This window comes from Hyaena hyaena, unplaced genomic scaffold (assembly GCF_003009895.1).
Source record: "Hyaena hyaena isolate Hyena2069 unplaced genomic scaffold, ASM300989v1 scaffold_192, whole genome shotgun sequence".
Lineage (NCBI taxonomy): Eukaryota > Metazoa > Chordata > Mammalia > Carnivora > Hyaenidae > Hyaena > Hyaena hyaena.
In genome coordinates, this window is record NW_024080825.1 from 1,465,710 (window position 1) to 1,480,056 (window position 14,347).

General features: G+C 42.6%; 1 protein-coding gene across 4 annotated transcripts in view; it reads left to right on the forward strand.

Moving 5' to 3' along the window:
• Window positions 1-6,712: 6,712 nt before the first annotated feature.
• ATF1 (activating transcription factor 1) overlaps window positions 6,713-14,347 on the forward strand; it is a 78,013-nt gene continuing 70,378 nt past the window's right edge. Inside the window, exon 1 of one of the 4 annotated variants that reach the window (XM_039241372.1) lies at window positions 6,713-7,465. The gene's annotated coding sequence lies outside the window, so the exon portion shown is untranslated. The remainder of the gene's footprint in view (window positions 7,466-14,347) is intronic. The other 3 variants (XM_039241367.1, XM_039241366.1, XM_039241371.1) reach the window with 3 other exon arrangements.

The following is a 14,347-nucleotide window of genomic DNA, read 5'->3' on the forward strand; positions in this document are numbered from 1 at the left end:
GTGCTGTATCTGGCAATGGGGCAGTCACCGATGACCTTGGTCTGTGCAGTTTCATTTGCAGCTCTGGGGACCGAAGCCAGAAGGCTGGCTCAGGAGAGGAGCGATGGGAAGAATGACTGAACAGAGGCTGCTCTTCCCAGAAGTTTCTTCACACAGAAAGGAAAGAGGTGGGACAGTAGTTAGAAGAGGTATGTAGAATCAAGGGAGGCTGTTTTAAAAAGATGGAGGAAATAAAATATTCCTGTGTCAGGGGAAAGAGCCAGTAGAAAGGGAAAACTTCCAAATAACAGCAGTGAGGGATAACACAAAGCAAGGTCGTTGAGGAAGCAGGAGGGGCAGGGATTCAGAGAATGGGTTAGAAGGATTAGCCTTTAGGAGAGGAAGTGCTTTTTTCCCCCCCAAAGGGTAGAGGTGAGATCCTGAGAGTAGGAAGTTGATAGAGGTCTGCCTGATGATGACCTCACTCACTTCTCTGAACCTTCATTCTCAACCTATGTAGGTGAAAAGTCTTTTCTCAGATAATTTCTATGAAGAAGTATGACAGAGCTGACAAAATACATGGAATCTGCAAATAATGGAAATTCTAAGAAGCAGATATAAGGGAAATTTACATTAAATCCATTTATTAAGAAACAAAAACTAAGTTGTATTCAACTAAACAAAGGAAGACCCTCCAAGATGGAAGGAAATAAGGAGGAAAACATAAAATAATAAATAGAAAAGAAGGGAAGTAGGGTTCAAGAAGCTGATTTTTTAAAAATAACCAGTAAAATCTATAAAATTCACACACACAACTAGTAGGAAACAAAGGAGACTATAACTACAACTCTGGGTTTTTTTTTAATATTAAGGGGTTATTATAATTTTGCACTAACCTTGAGTTTTAAATGGATAATTTTCTATAAACTATGGAAAATTCATTCAAGAAAATCTGAATTTTAACAAACCCACAAGGCAGAGAATCCCTGTTTCACACATAAAAAGCCATCCAACTCCTCTTGGTACCAAAACCAGGCTAATGTAGTTTTCAAATAAATCAATCTCACCTGTGAAAAGATGCGAATTATAAATAAAATGTTTCAGTCATTGTGTAATGCACCATTGTTTTAGGGGCATAAAACAGTCATATGTATATATTCTATGCATCAGGAACTGGACAAAATGTAGCAGGAATGGCATCTCAACTCCAAAATGTCTGGTGTCAGCTGCAAAAACTCCAGTGTCTGGAGATGATTTGAACAGCCCAGGGATGGAATCATCTAGACATCTTTACTCACACATCTGAAGCTCAGGCTTGGATAACAAAGACTAGGCTCAGCTGGGATCGCTGCCCCAAGCACTTCAATGCAGCCTCTCCTCATAGCCTGGGATTCTCTGAGCATGCAGCTGGATTCTCAAAGGAAACATCAGGACCAAGCACATGTAAGCCTGTAAACTTCTCATCCACTCTTGGAGGTCATATAGCACTTTGGCTGCATTCTACTGCTCAGCCCAGATTCAAGGGAGAGGACTCTACGTCTTGAGAGACGCAAAGTCACATTGCAAAAAAAGCATGTGGATTAGGAGAGACTTTGGTGGACATATGTGGAGATTTTTGGAAAAACAGTATTCTACCCTAGCAAGTTAAACTCAGTAGTGTGTAAGAAATAACAGATGGGTCTTAAAGAGAATCAGAACAGGGATAGTTCAATATTAGAAAAATCCCATTATATAAGAAATTTTATCAACAGCTTAAAGGTGAAAACTATACGATCATCTCAACAGATCAAGGGGAAACACAATGAACCTCAACACTGACTAATTAAAAAAATCCAATAAGCAAGGAATAGGAGATTTCTTGAAGTGATAGAACATCTATCAGAAACCTACAGTAAAAAAGAATACTTAATGATGACACTTGAGAAACACTACTATGAAAGGCAAAACTATGATGAGGATGCTCACTTTCTACTCAGCATTGCACTTGAGATTATGGCTTCCGTAATTAGGGAGAAAGAAATGAGCTATATGAATGGGATAAAAGGGAAAAAAAATCTGAAGATGATGTGCTAGTCTATGTAGAAAATATAAGAGAATCTACACATTAATAAACAGGAGTTTATAAGATTGCTGAATACACAGTAAACATAAAAATCAATAGCATGAGTCTCCATAATAGTGGAATAATTTAGATTAATCCTCCCATAGAGTTTTTTAAATTTGAAAAATATATATGTATATATATTTTAAACTTATTTGAAGGCACTGGAAAATGACCAACACAAGACAGAAATGGAAGAGTAACTACTTTTTGAAAAATGAAATGCAACAGGTGACTTATGTGTGTTTGTGATTTTCTTTTTTTTTTTTTGTCTGAGGACATTGCCATAATTCCAAGAAACCTGACTGATAGCCACTGCCTACTGCCTGAAGGTGTAAAAAGATAGAGTTCCATATTGGCAGGGAAGCCAGTGAGTAGTTTGGTGGGAAATCTATGAAGGGAGAGAGCCCCAGAAAGTATGAGTCCTCAAATCTACATATAGGATATGTCAAAATCTTTGGCTGGTGGCTAAACTAAATTATATGGAGAAAAACCCAGAGTCCCTGATGGGAAAAAAAGAGGTGGGGGGGGGGGGTGTTGGGAAGCAGCTGGAAATGGAAAGAGGCAGAAATTGCAGCCATTGTCCGTGACAGGAAAAAGATGGGAAATTAAGTCCTCTCAAATTAACTGCCTTCTGAAATAAAAATCACTCTGTAAAGCAATAAAATTCATTCCAGTAATAAAACTACTAGAAATGTGAATAAACCAAAAAAGATCTATACTCAAGGAAAAGTAAATCAATCACAATAGATACCAACTGCAAGATCACTCAGAGGTCGCAATTAGCGGTCAAAAGCCTTAAATCAGCTTTTAAAAAAAAACCTTTTGTTTCTTCTTTATTAAATTCTTAGTGACCAGAGATGGGAGAGGGAGGAGGAGGTGGGGGGGAGTGGGCAGGGGAAGTGGAGAGGGATCATTTTTTTTTTAATAGTTTATTGTCAAGTTGGTTTCCATATAACACCCAGCGCTCATCCCCACAAGTGCCCTCCTCCATGCCCATCACCCCCCTTCCCCTCCCCCTGACCCCCATCAGCCCTCAGTTTGTTCTCAGCATTCAAGAGTCTCTTATGGTTTGCCTCCCTCCCTCTCCTCGCCATTCCCCCCTTCTCCTCCCCCACAGTCCTCCATTAAGGCCTCCTAATCCTATACGTGCAAACATATGGTATCTGTCCTTCTCTGCCTGCCTTATTTCGCTCAGCATAACACCCTCAAATTCCATCCACGTTGCTACACATGGCCAGTTAAACCAGCTATTATATATATACTGAGACTTAAAGGAAAATGTAGGGTCACCTGGCAGGCTCAGTCAGTAGTGCATGCAACTCTTGACCTCGGGGTTGGAGGTTCGAGCCCCATTTTGGGCATAGAGATTACTTAAAAATAAAATCTAGAGGAAAAAAAGGAAAATGTATACACAATGAATGATAAGAAATTCCTACATAAGGAATCTAGCAGAGAAACAGAAACTTAAAAAAAAAAAAAGACACCCAGACTGGATAGGAGGAATTAAATCTCTCTCTAGTCACAGATGAAATGACTTGTACATAAAAAATCCTACACACATACAAATTGTTAAATGAGTTCAGCAAGGTTGCAGAATACAAGATCAAGACAATACAAAAATACCTATTTAGTTTCTATTTACTAGTAATGAACATTCCAAAAATGAAATTTAAAACCCAATTCTAGGGGCTCAGTCAGTAAAGTGTTTTAGAGTCTTGGTTTTGGCTCAGGACATGATCTTTCAGTGTTGTGAGTTCAAGTTCCGCATCGGACTCTGTGCTGACAGCTCAGAGCCTGGAGCCTGCTTAGGATTCTCAGTCTCCCTCTCTCTCTGCCCCTCCCCTGCTCAGCTCGCACGGTCTCTGTCTCTCTCAAACCAAGTGAAAAAACTTTAAATAAATAAATAAATAAATATCAATTGGTTTGTTTTGTTTTATTTCTGAGAGAGAGAGAGAACGCATGAGCAGAGGAGGGGCAGAGAGAGCGGGAGACACAGGCTCCCCGTGACACAGCCTCTGAAACAGGCTCCAGGCCCTGAGCTAGTTGTCAGCACAGAACCCGATGCCGGGCTCTAACCCATGAACTGTGAGATCATGACCTGAGCCGAAGTCAGACGCTTAACCGACTGAGCCACCCAGGCGCCCCAAATAAATGACAGTTCTACTTGGGGTGCCCAGGTGGCTTAATCGGTTAAGTATCGGACTCTTGATTTTGTCTCAGGTCATGATCTCGTGGTTTTGTGAGTTCAAGACCCCTGTCAGACTCTGTGCTGACAGCTCAGAACCTGAAGCCTGCTTGGGATTCTCCGTCTCTCCCTCTCTCTCTGTCCCTCCCCTCCTCGCACTGTCTCTGTCTCAAATTAAATAAATAAACCTTAAATAAATACATACATACATACAAACCAATTCTATGTGGGGCACCAACTTGGCTCAGTTGGTTAAGTGTTGGATTCTTGATTTCTGCTCGGGTCATGATTTCACGGTAAGCGAGGTTGAGCCCCACGTTGGGCTCTGTGCTAAGTGTGGAGCCTACTTGGAATTCTCTGTCTCTCCCTCTCTCTGTCCCACCCCCATTCGTGCTGTCTCTCTCAAAATAAGCAAACTTTAAAAATTAAATTAAATTAAAACCAGTTCTATTTAACATAGCATCAAAAGGAATAGAATACATCATAATTTAATGAAAGCACCAATTTGCATACTGAAAACTACAAAACCATTGAAAAAAACTAAGGAAGATCTAAAATGGAAAGTCGTCCACATATTCATGGATTGGAAAATTTAATATTGTTTGGACGGCAATTCTCCCCCGATTGATCTCAGATTCAACACAATCTCTATCCAAATCCCAGATGCCTATTTTGCAGAAGTGGATAAGTGGATCCTAAAATTCATATGGAAATGCAAGGGATTCAGAAAAGTCAAAAACGGTTTTGAAAAAGAACAAAGTTGGAGTACTCATATTTCCAGAATTTCAAAACCTACTATGAAGCTATGGTACTGGCATAAGGAAAGACTTATAAATAAATCCACGGAATAGAACCAAAAGTTCAGAAATGGAGAAGCTTCGGAAACTGCTCCCAACCCAGCCAAATAATAAATCAATAATGGTAATAATACTGCATCTCAGGGGAATGGGGAGATGAGTGCCACCTGTAAGTAAGTCAGGACTCAGAGGTAATGGTCTCCGGTCTGGTGTATACCAGCCTGGTTCTACAGACTCCTGGAGGATGGCAGTACACCAGGGCAAGCTTAACCAAATAGTAGTCTCAACTGTCGCCATTGTACCTAGTCTGATATCTTTGCTAGATCAGATTAAATGGTCTCAGGTACATGGTATGTAGCCATTGACTTGACAAATGTGTCTTTTTCTATTCCAGTCCATTCTCATCACTAGGGGAAAAAATTGTAACTGTGTTGGATGCTAACTATTGGGACTTACGGTGGTGATTGTTTTGCAATACATACATATCACATCATTATTTCAGACGTATTTGTTGTACATCCGAAACGAATATAGTTTCATATGGCAATTATATCTCAGTTTTTAAAACTTTTTAAAAAATATTTACTTATTTTTGAGACAGATCATGAGCAGGGGAGGAGCAGAGACAGAGGGACACACAGAATCGGAAGCAGGCTCCGACTCTGAGCTGTCTGCACAGAGCCCAGAGCCTGACGAGTAGCTCGAACCCACAAACTGTGAGATCATGACCTGAGCCGAAGTCAGACGCTTAACCGACTGAGCCACCCAGGCGCCCCTTAAAGTTTTTAAAAAGGAGAATCAGAAGGAGTTCACATTCATGTAGAAGGGATAAGAATAACATTTATAGTTTTACCCCAGAGTTCTGTTACTTGACATTCTGGATTCAAGAAGGACTGGTGCTGAGTTTTGTTAATTAGGAAAGGCTAATGTCTGAGAACCTTTTCCTCACTCCCTTACCTCTAAAGGTTTTGCTTTTCTATGGTAGATGACATTTCGATTCTCTGAATAATTCTGGAACATGGCTTCAATATTATACTTTTCCTAATTTTGATAACAAGACAAACTTAGAAGAGATTTGGGTAATTTGCCTAATCAAAAACCTAAAATAAGGGCAGACACCTGATTTAAGTTAAAATGGGTGGTCAACGTTTACTGAATAAATAGTATTAGCTAAACGTTGGTAAACTCTTAAGTATCTGGCGGAGTAACTCTTGAGCTTTAAATAACATTATCTGGTCTTAGAGGTCAAAACCAGGATAGGCTCTATCCACTCAATCAGTTTCCTACATTGTGGAGATCTCAAACTAGTCAAACTCCAGAAAACCCCGCGACTTTTGTCAAGAACACACTAAAAGACTTAATCATTGTTATCACAATAAAGCCACAAAAAATATTTTGCAAGCAAATGGATAAAGAAGAAAAATCAGAATAACGCATACTCCCTACTGCAGAAAGTTAGAGAATGTAAGAAGATTTTTAAGTTTCTGTAACGTATTAAGATGACGGCGTAACATTTTTACAGCACTCCCTTCTCATTGCTGGGGTTAAAACGTGTCAGCGTGACACGTGAAGCAGAGCACAAAACACCCTGCCGGCAACGTGGTTGCGTGTGTGTGCGCGCGCAGGCAGTCCTTGGAGAAAATCTTTTCATACGGGATAAAGGACGCAGCTCAACGCAATTGGCGCTAGAAAGTCTGGGCAAACTAAAAAAAGAGGAGGAAGGCAAACGTCTCTGCTTCAAGTCACTTCTCTCTACAAGTCCCGGGCAGAGGACGTGTGGACCAAGGCCAGGGACGACAGTTCGGGACCTGATCACCCAACCCAGACCAAGCCGCAGCTGAGCGGAGAGCGACGCCCCGAATCGATGAAAACACCACCCCACACCGAGCGGCCTTCCGACGCCACCAAGCTGTCGCGAGCCTCCGAAAGCACACGTGAGGGAGGAGTGACGGCAGAGGTCCTGAAGACCCCGGGCCGCTTACTCCAACTCTCGCCGGCGTTAACACCTGTGGGGGACGCACTGGGCTTTCCGAAGCAACCCGGCACAAGATGGCGGTGCGTCACGTGAGCAACGCGGTGACGTAGGACGGCGGCCCGTAGGGAGGGACCGCCTTAATTTCACCCCCCACGCTCAATTACTCAGTTTTGCCCCCCTCTCCTACCCCGCCCCCGGCCTGGTGTAGATCATGCCGCCAGTGGCAGCCCTGACTGCCGAGGAAACGGTGGCTTAGGACAGTTGGCTGTTGAGTGACACAGATTCTCCCCGCTCCGCCTGATCCCTGAGAGACGCACATACCCCGCCGCGTGAGGGCGTGGGGAAGTGGGCAGAGAATTTCGGATCCACCTGGGAGGGGGGAGTGGAAGTTCCCGCCCCGGACAGCGGCGAGGCGGCAGCCACAGGTAAGCAGGGGGCGGGGGTGGGACGTGTTCCCGTGTCCCTGGGCAGCGGGAGGGCGCGGGGACTAGGCGCCGGCGGGGTCGGCGAGTCGGGTCTCGCGCCGGGTGGGGGGTCGCGCGCGTCGGCGGCCGCGGTGGGGGAGGGGCGCGGAGGGCGCGCGGCGGAAGGGGGAGGGGCTGCCCGCTGTCCCCGCACCGAGCGCGCTTCCGGTTCTCGTGCCTGGCCCGGCTGTTTCCCCTTAAGTCGTCTGTTCCCCCCTTGGTTCCCAGCCCCCAAGCAGAATAAAGCCGGAGACCTCCCGCGGGGGGTGCGTTTAGCTTCTGAAGCGGCCCCTCTGTGGCCCTTGCACAGCGCCTTCCGTCGTAGGTCTAGGAATGGGGCGGGGAGGGCAGCGTGGCCTTGGCCTCCGCGCGTTTTCCGCTCAGCTGCTCGGGACCGGTTCAGGTCCGTCTGGGAGCCCCCGGAGCACACCGGGCGCCCTCGTGGAGGGCGGAAGCCGCCCTTACCTTCAGGGAGCTTACGGTTGAGTGGGGTGCGGTAATGACACAGACGTACCAAGCAGTAATGGAAAGGTGGAGCTGATGAGCGAGGAAGGAGGCTGTGGGATGATAGAAGCTCCTCTTTTCATCTCTAGGCAGGGTCAAACCGAGGAAACGGTCTCTTTGATTTTCTCCTTTATCACAAAAAGCAAAGCATGGTATACTCTCAGCATCAGCGACACGGTGGAGCGTGCAGCTTGATCTGCTTTAAAATTGTTCGTGTTCAATAATGGCTACTCTGTTAGTTTTTGAGGAGCAGTGGGCTAGTACGGATTCCCTAAGCTACCAGGAAGAGCATACCTGTGCAACCTTTCCGTCAGAAAAGAGCCTACAGCGAAGAAGCAATTACCATTAATGTATGCGGAAAACATTTTCAGTGTTCCCAGACCCGGAAAAGAATCTCTCAGGCATTTCTGCTACCTTAGGACACATCTTACTACCAGAATAAGTCGAGGTAAAGCCCGGATGCTCACAGAGTTCAAAGCCGTGGAGACTTGAGGCTGAGATGCGGGTGTAATTCTGGGGGAAGGAGTTTGGCCGGCCACTCTTGCCCTTGTGGTCCAGGCTGCCTCTGTGATGGCTGGCTGCGAAACAGACCCTGAATGCCGTTTTCGCTCTTTTCCTTTCCCCTGAAAGTGAAAACCGTCTTCAGATTTCTTTTGGTTAGCGAAATCGGGTACTAGTGTACGTCTTTTTTTTTTTTTTTTTTTTTAAAGTGAAGTGGTGTAACACAAATTTTCGATAAACTCGGGGATAGCTGTCCTACTCCTTGAGGGTACCTTCTAAGGCTTTTTCAGTGTGGTTTTGGCAGGCATCTTTGTCAGGCTGACCTGGTCTGTGATAAGAGTCTGTATGTTGTTTGTTTACGTTGCAAAATGTATTTTGTCTTGAGAATTTCATAACCAACAAAAAGAGGTAGTTTTATTAAAATGCTGTTTTTCCTATAGTGTTTATAGTGTGCAGTGTCCCAATCAGAATCAGTACTGTTGTCCTAATGCTGAATGTGTTCGTTCTACTACTTGTAGTTATCCTTTAAGGTTATGTTTGGTCTGCGGTACATTTGTACAGTACCACTGTGTCACCAGCAGGTGGTAGTCCCGTCCAAACATGCTTTTTCCTTCACATAGCATTCTACTTAATTATAATTAATTTCTAACTCTAAAGTAGGATGTTTTCTTGTGTCTGAATTGTCCTGAGTCTAAAGCTGAATTGAAGTAATTGGCTAAATATATGTTATTTTAAATGTTTGTTCATTTTTGAGAGAGAGAGAACGAGCAAGCAGAGGACGAGCAGAGAGAGGGAGACAGAATCCCAAGCAGGCTCCGCGCTGTCAGTGCAGAGCCGAAATCAAGAGTCCAATCCTCATCTGACTGAGCCAGTCAGGCGCCCCTAAATCAATTTCTTTTTTTTTTCTTTTTATTTATTTTTTACAAATAGTTTATTGTCAGATTAGTTTCCACATAACACTCAGTGCTCATCCCCACAAGCGCCCTCCTCCATGCCTATCCCTCCTCCCCCCCCACATCCATCAGTCCTCAGTTTTTGTCAGCATTCAAGAGTCTCTCATGGTTTGCCTCTCTCCCCCTCCCCCACCATTTCCCCCCTTCTTCTCCCCCTTGTTCCTCCGTCAAGTTCCTCCTAATCCTCCTATACGTGCAAACATATGATATTTGTCCTTCTCTGCCTGACTTATGTCGCTCAGCATAACACCCTCAAGGTCCATCCATGTTGCTACACATGGCCAGATTTCATTCTTTCTCATTGCCATGTAGTAGTCCATGGTATAGATAAACCACATCTTCTTGATCCGTTCATGTGTTGATGGACACTTAGGCTCTTTCCATGCATGTTTTAGCTATTGTGGAGAGTGCTGCTATGAACATTGGGGTACATGTGCTCCTATGCCTCAGCATTTCTGTATCCCTTGGGTAAATTCCCAGCAGTGCTATTGCTGGGTCTAGGGGAGTTCTAGTGTCAGTTTCCTGAGGAAGCTCCACACTGTTTTACAGAGGGGCTGCACCAGTTTACATTCCCACCAACAGTGTAGGAGGGTGCCCCTAAATCTATTTCTTTAACCATTATTTACATCTGTAGCTAGATAAACCTAACTAAACCCATTGATTGATTAAGCATTAATAAATATGCAAGGCATTAGTTGGGGCAGGATATGGTCCTTGGCTCCCTAGAGCTTGCCTGCTGGTGCTGTTCAGAAAACAGGCCGTTGCAATACTGGGATAAGTGCCATGAGAAGAGGGGATAACATGCTATGGGGATACAGCCAGAGTTTCTAGACTAGTCTGAGGGAGTAATGAAAGTTTGCCTGGAAGAATAAATAACTCCAAGGAATAGGCCATATGAAGAGAAGAAAAGGAGTGTTTCTGGCAGAGCGAACGGCATATGTGAAAGCCTGAAGGTGAGAGAAAGCAAGGCAGACACATTTGCAAATCTGAAATAAATGCAGTGTGACTAATAGGAACAGTTTTGAGGGGGAGGTCATAAATGCACTTGTGGAAATGTCAAGCAAAAGACTTCTTGCCCTCAAGCTTATCATAGCTCAGTATTCTCTGTAGGTGAGGAAATGAAGACCCTCTTCATTCAGCAAATGAGAATACTGTGTTTGTTGGTGTTTATCAACTGCATGCGTGAGGGTCTCTGCTGGGCAGGGCACACATTCACAGGATACGGGCCCTGTCCTTGGGCACCTTGAGACTGGGGGAAACAGAGTTCCCAGTGTTAAGTAACCTCATTAGAAATAACTGCAGGGCACAGTGGAAGTAGGAAGGAAGAAAGGGCCTGGAGCAGTTGGGAACATAACCTTTGAGATGAAACTTGAAAAGAGTAGGAGTTTGCCAGATGGACAAATCGACAATGTGAGAGGAAGAGGGGCAGTGTGGAATTAACAAAAAACACAACAACAATTAAAAAAAAAACCGACATGGGTTTTGGATTAAATAGTTCTTGCCTCCGATCATGTAATCACATCTTACTGTGAGATCCATGGTATATGACAATTTCCTTGAGCCTCAATTTACACATCTCTAAAATAGAGAATCCAGGAAATGATATTTAAAAAGTTCCTAGTTTAGTACCTAGCATATTATATTCCTTTCTCTGCAAGTTTTCTTAAAAGTTACCATGCTTTTTAATTACGATCTCTATATGTCAGCAAGATCATAACCTGCTGCAGTTTCCCAGTTCCCAAAATTCATTCCCATTGATGGTACTTGTGAAGCTGTGTTTCATTGCTCGCCCCCCACAGCCCCCCCCCCCCCCATTCTGTCCTACTTACCCTTGTCTAATGTTAAGCTTCCCTCTGGTGCCAGGGACTACTTTACTTTCATAGAAAATGCCTTTGTACACATACAGTTTATTCTGTATTGAGGAACAAGTTTTTAACAGATCGTTAATCTTAACCTTAATTTTAGGAATAATAGTTCAAAAGTGAGTAAATAAAGGTTACACTCTTAACATTAAACAAGTATAGTGTATGTATTGTTTACAGTGAGAGGAAACTATAAAGCTGTTTCCATTTTGGGAAAAACAAATTAGTTGATTCCTTTTTTTTTGTTTGTTTAAAGCTTATTTTGAGAGAGACCTAGATAGTGTGAGTCGAGGGAGGGGCCAGAGGGAGAGAATCTCAAGCTGGCTCTGCACTGCCAGCATGCTAAGCCCAGCACAGGGCTTGAACTCATGAAACCATGAGATCATGACCCAAGAGTTGGACGCTCAGCTGACTGAGCCACCCAGGTGCCCCTAGTTGATTACTCTTTAAAAAAAATTAATAGAAAATAGGCTATCTTATTTTCCATAGGAAATGTGGTTGTAATAATTGTCCAAAATCTTATTTGCTGACTATGGTGGCTTTTACTAGGAAATGTGTGTTTTGTTGATTGTGTTAGTTTCCATTAGATATAGGATTTCTTAATGATATTGTTACGGAGGAAACATCAGTGAGTCACAGTGAAACAGAAAAGTATCATTTCCAGTAATTTTAAAAAGTTTTTTTTAATTAAAAAAAATCTTAATGTTTATTTTTGAGAGAGGGAGCGTGAGTGCAGGAGGAGCAGAGAGAGGGGGAAACACAGAATCCCGGAAGCAGGCTCCAGGCTCTGAGCTGTCCGCGCAGGGCCTTACACAGGGCTCGAACTCACGAACCATGAGATCATGATCTGAGCCAAAGTTGGACACTTAACCACCCAAGTGCTCCTAAAAAGGTTTCTAAAAATCTTTTATAGTTTTTTTTCAGTGCTTTAGCACTGTATACTTTTCTTTTACATTCTAACTTACATCTTCTGAAATGGAGTGTTAAAAAAGGCATTTTTGGGCCTCCTGGCTGGCTCAGTCAGTAGAGCATACCACTCATGATCTCGGGGTTGTAATTTGAGCCACGTGTTGGGTGTAGAGATTACTTAAAAATAAAATGTTTAGAAAAGTAGAGGCAGTATGGGGGCGCCTGGGTGGCTTAGTCGGTTGAGCGTCCGACTTTCACTTAGGTCATGATCTCGCGGTTCGTGGGTTCGAGCCCCGTGTCGGGCTCTGTGCTGACTGCCAGCTCAGAGCCTGGAGCCTGTTTCAGTCTGTGACTCCCTCTCTCTCTGACCCTCCCCTGCTCACACTGTCTCTCTCTCTCTCTCTCCTAGAAATAAATAAAAACATTAAAAAAAATTTTTTTAATGAATTTACATGGGTGTTTACTTTGAAAAAATACATTGAGCTGCACCTTTATGATTTTGCTTTCCTGTATACATTGTTACTTCAATAAAAAGAACTTTAAATGAAAGCAAAATGTGGCAGTCCTGTCNTCTCTCTCTCTCTCTCTCCTAGAAATAAATAAAAATATTTAAAAAAAAAGTAGAGGCAGTATGTAGAAAATAATTCCATCTTTGATGTTGTCTGTATATTTTATCTGTGGGGTTAACCCTCGTATCAGTGAAGATTAAAAATCAAAATGCTCTTCCTAAGGAAGAGACGCATATGTGACCGAAGAAGCAACATAAGAAGGAATAGATGAATTTGTCAAAATTAAAATTTTATTTTATTTTTAAATTTTTATTCATTTCTGAGAGAGAAAGACCGCGTGAGCAGGGGAGGGTCAGAGAGAGAGGGAGGTAAAGAATCTGAAGACAGGCTCAGGCACTGAGCTAGTTGTTAGCACAGAATCCGATGCGGGGCTCGAACCCATGAACGATGAGATCATGACCTGAGCCAAAGTCGGACACTTAACTGACTGAGCCACCCAGGTGCCCCCAAAATTAAAACTTTAAAATAATCATAGTGAAGTCATATTGGGAAAATATTTACCTCCAGTTGATAGAATGAAATTTATATTAAGAAAAACACTAAAATCTGTTAGATGGATGGAGAAATAATATGAACAGATATATCACACAACTAATAGAGAATTAAAGAAATGTAAACAATGTATTGTTTTTCACCTATCCTTGCTTTCTTATGTGCTTATTCCATGTATAATTCCTTCAGAAAACTTTAAATATTCAAACTGTTTGATCAAGTAATTCTTTTTTTTGGAACGTATCCTATAGAAATAATTTTAATTGTGGAAAAGTGTTCTGTACGAAAGATACCAATCACAGTATTGTTTGGTAAAAAATTAGGAATTATATCTATTCACTGAATGGAATATTTTGTAGCTTTTAGATATGTTTCAGTTTTCTTTTTTTTTTTTAATGCTTTTATTTATTTTTGAGAGAGGCAGACAAAATCTGAAGCAGGCTCCAGGGTCTGAGCTTTCAGCACAGAGTTTGACACAGGGCTTGAACCCATGAATGGCGAGATCATGACCTGAGCCAAAGTCAGATGACCAACTGACCGAGCCACCCAGGCACCCTCCCAAGTATGTTTCAGTTTAAAATCTAGGAAATACTAGTGATAAATGGGAACAAGATACAATATAGTGGATACAAAATTGTACATACAGTATGTTTACAATTTTTTTTGTTTAAGTTTATTTACTTTGAAAGAGAGACCGTGAGTGGGGAAGGGGCAGAGAGAGAGAGGGTGAGAAAGAATCCCAAGTGGGCTCCACACTGTCAGCAAAGAGCCAAACACAGGGCTTGATCTCCTGAAGTGTGAGATCACAACCTGAGCCCAAATTAAGAGTTGGACATTTAAACGAGTGAGCCACCCAGGCTCTGTCCTATGTTAACAACTTTTTAAAAGTTGTGGAAAGAGAACACTGAAAAGAAACTAGACAGTGTGGTGATTAAGGTTTTGTTATCCTTTTTTCTTTCTGTTATTTATTTTTCATGTTAGAAAAAAAGGCTAATTATATATTTAGATGGAAAGAAATTAAAAACACCTTATGTTTAAGGCGACATACCTTTT